We start from the raw sequence: 4418 nt of genomic DNA, 5'->3' as shown, positions 1-4418 counted from the left end.
CAAGATAAAAAGAGCACCAACCAAAACAGTGGTGTCCGCTTTGATGCAGAAACCAAGACAGGAAAGGAAACATATTATGGTTATATACAGGACATATGGGAACTTGACTATCGATGTGGTTTGAAGGTCTCTTTGTTTCGGTGCAAATGGGTCAATATGAGACGAGGCGGGGTAACGGAAGACCCGCAGTACAGAATGACAACAGTGGATCTCAACAATCTTGCGTATGCAGACGAACCATTCGTCCTAGCCAATGATGTGGCATAGGTTTTCTATGTGAAGGACATGTCTACCAAGCCAAGAAAAAGAAAAGATAAGGAAGCGAATGCATCGTACGATGAGGCAAAGCGGCACATAGTTCTTTCTGGGAAGAGAAACATTATGGGAGTGGATGACAAGACAGACATGTCAGAAGATTATGAAAAGTTTGATGAAATTGCTCCATTCACAGTGAATATTGACCCGAGCATCCCGTTAAATGATGAAGATTTTCCATGGTTACGGCGCAAAGGGACACACGCGAAGAAAAAGTTTCACACCCAAAGATCTGGGATGTGATCGGCTTCACTATCATCACTTTCTTTTGTGTTTCACACCCAAGAGGGAATCTCTGTAATAGTTAGGGTAGTTATGTGTTTTGGCATTTGAAACGCGAAGAAATTTTATGTGCAAACAAATTCTTTCATGCCTTTACTGATTTTTAAGCTAAATGACCCTGAAATTGAAAAGCATTTCAAATGAACTCAGAAAAGGTTGAAAGTTGGCATGGTATCATAATTTCACCCACATAGCATGTGCAAAAAAGTAGAGAGGGTTACCGCAAAAACTGGATGCACTTCGTGTACTAAATGGACAATCTCTTTCGAAGTATCAGGGTTTCGGATGAAAACTCATCCGTTACAAAGGGCATTTCATTTTTTTAAATAACCTAAGCATTACCAAATTGAATATAATGATAAAACACACTAATATTAAACATAAAAAAGAATCACTGAAAAATCTATTCTCAAAGTTAAGTTATTCACAAACTAGTGATTCACACAAATTTCAAATAAATCAAAATTTAAACTATTCAAATTTGTAAACTACCGGTACTAACAGAAAGTTTGTAATTTTTTGTACCTAAAGCAAAAATATTCACAAAGAAACTCTAAATACAGCAAAAAACAACTCAAACAAAAATAAATAAAGCAAAAAAATAAGAAAAAAAAGCCCACCTACTGCGCCACAGCGGCCTGCATACGACTAGAAACCCAACCTGTTGTTGGGCCAGGATGCAGGCCCGCAAAGGCCCAGTAGGCCCACAGGGTAGCACAGAACATTTAGGCCCAGTAGGCCTGCTTTGGAGAGGAGCTCGAGGAAGCTACCGCACTGGGGCTTATAAACCAGTGCGGACGCCCCTCGGCTAGCGAGGTGGGACTAAACATTTCGCACCGCACCTACGCCAGCGCACCCCCTTTAGTGCCGGGTGGTAGCACCAACCGGTAATAAAGGGGGGGCCTTTAGTACCGGTTCGAGCCACCACCCGACACTAAAGGGGGTGCGGTTCCCGCCGCTTGGCCTGGCCAAAACAGGCCTTTAGTACCGGTTGGTGGCTCCAACCGGTACTAAAGGTCCATCCTATATAACTAAACACTTCAAAAATTTCAGTTTCTCCTCTGATTCTTCTCCTCTGCCCCGTCGCCCGCCGCCCCCGTCTCCATAACCCTCGTCGCCGCCCTCGTCCCCGTCGTCGCCGCCCCGTCGTCTCGTCCCCGTCGTCACCGCCGCGCCGTCCCGGCCCGTCCCGCGTCGTCCCCGTCCCCGTCATCGCCGCCCCGTCCCTGTCCCCGTCGTTGCCATCCCCGTCGTCGCCGCGCCCGTCCCCGTCCCCGTCGCCGCCCCCCGTCGCCTCTCGCCTCGCCGATGAGCACACGCACACACACACATATAGCATTGTTAGAAGTTTTTCTTTTTTTAGTTATAGAAATAGTTAGTTATATAGCATTGTTAGAAATGTTAGAATTGTTAGAAATTTTTTCTGTTTTTTAGTTATAGAAATAGTTAGAATTGTTAGAAATTTTTCTATTTTTTAGTTATAGAAATAGTTATAAAAAAGTTAGAAATTTTCCTTTTTTTAGTTATAGAAATATTAGAAATGTTATACAAATGTTAGTTATATATATAGAAATGTTATAAAAAAATTTCTTCTGTTTTTTAGTTATAGAAATATTAGAAATGTTATAGAAATGTTAGTTATATAGCATTGTTAGAAATGTTATAGGAATGTTAGTTATATAGAATTGTTAGAAATTTTAGTTATCAAAATCCAATCATTAAAAAAATGTTACTTTTTGCGGGCATATAGCTAGTATTTGTTCTCGACGATGCCCGGCCCGCATCCTCGCCGCCGACCCGTCCGCGACGACGTCCGGCTGACCCATGTCCGGGACTGGGCTCCGTCGGGCTGGCACTGGGAGGTGCTGCCTGAAGGGGCGCGCCGCTTGATGAGGAACCCGGCCCCGGGTCCTGTTGTCGACCCTGATCTCATTTGGTGGTGTTCGCGTGGGCCAGTTTCGGTGCGGAGGGAGCCGGCCCCGCCGGAGGTGGTACGTCGCCGTGTCAGGGAGGAGGACGAGCACGTCCATCGCTACATGGTTGCGTTAGAGGGCGGCAGGTTCTCCAATACCTGGCAGTTTCTTCAGGGATCTCACTTCAGCTATGATCCTGTGAGGGTTCCTTCTCTTTGGGTGTCCACCGCCCGCGCCGCAGGAACCGCGAGTGTCCTAGATTCTTCTGTAGTATTCGATCTTTATTAGCTACCTAGCCAGTGATGTACTCGATATATAATATTCGAGACGATGTATTCGAGATTATATATTATTCGAGACGATGTATTCGAGATTATATCTATTATTCAAGACGATGTATTCGAGATTATATCTATTATTCGAGACGATGTATTCGAGATTATATCTATTATTCGAGACGACGTATTCGAGATTATATTCGATGATGCTTATTATGTACTATGATTGATTCAGTTTTTCCTTATTAATTGATTGCATCCATGCATTGTAATTTGAATATATTTCTTTTGGATTAGTTAAACAAAACCTATGGCGGACAATACCAACAGAGAGGGAGAAGAGGCCCTGTTTAATATCATACGCAATCCTCGCGGGCCAGATGATGATCAGAATGAAGAAGATTATGACGGCTTCGAATATCTAAACAACACCGGGGAGGGTGATATGATATTCGATCGCGACGACCGAATTGATGAAGTCCTGAACTATGAACATGACGAAGAAAATGTTGATCTTGAAACAACAAAGCCCGGCGAGGTATATATATTTATATAAACAGGCATCTGGTGATCATCACATGTTTTAAATGACTTGAGATATATTAACGAATCGATCTTTCTTCTTTTAGTCATCCGGATCGAGCAAATCTTCAGGCAACAGGACGAAACGAGGCCCGAACAAAAAGTTGAAGGAGGGCGTAAAGTACAATATCGAGGCAATCAGACCTAATGGTGAACCATTCGCGCCTAAGAAGATTGCGGACAAGTTCGTTCGTCAGTGCGGAGTTCTTGTGAAGGACCAACTCCCGATCTCCCTTCAAGAATGGAGAGAGCCATCAAAGCCACGTCCAGGAGTTACTTTTGTCGACGACACACAAAAACAGTTGCTTTGGGAAACGCTCATGGAACATTTCACCCTACCAGATCATTTCACAAATGCAGATGTGGAGAAAGTCAAGGACGCTGCTCTTAGGAAGATGGCGGTTGCATTCAAGAACCACAAGATTCATGAATGGGCCAAGTACGTCAACGGAGGAAGGAAGACTCCAGTATTCGAGGGAACACTAGAGAACCAAAGTGCTCATTGGGACGATTTCGTGAAATTCAAGGATTCGGAATTATCTAAGGAACGGTCGAGAATAAACAAGGCCAATGCCGCAAAAAAGGATAAGTTCCATAAGCTGGGGCCAGGTGGCTATGTGGTGGGAATGCCTAAGTGGGATAAGTCTGAGAAAGAGATGCTGGATGCAGGTGTCACTCCAGAAACATTGAGCTGGCCCCCCAGGTGCAGGACTTGGTTCTATGCGCATGGGGGGGAGTTGGACCCGAAGACAGGCAAAGTTTCCAAGAAGGCATGTCTGGACAGAGCCGAAGATAAGCTACTTGTTGCAATAGAAGAGGCTCGATCCGGGTTGTTCGAGCCCAACAGAGAGAACGATGAGATTACGCATGCCCTGGGAAATCCTGAACACCCGGGAAAAACACGAGGCATGGGCGCTATTCCGTGGTATGAGGGGTTTTCGGACTGGAACGCCGACTACAAAACCCGTGCGAGAAAGAAGATTGCGGAGGAGAAGAAGAGGAAGATGGAGGAGGAGCAGAGGAAGCTAGACTATGAACGCCTTCAAGG

This window comes from Triticum urartu, chromosome 7, assembly GCF_003073215.2.
Source record: "Triticum urartu cultivar G1812 chromosome 7, Tu2.1, whole genome shotgun sequence".
NCBI classification, from domain to species: domain Eukaryota; kingdom Viridiplantae; phylum Streptophyta; class Magnoliopsida; order Poales; family Poaceae; genus Triticum; species Triticum urartu.
Note: the sequence above shows the minus strand (reverse complement) of the source record.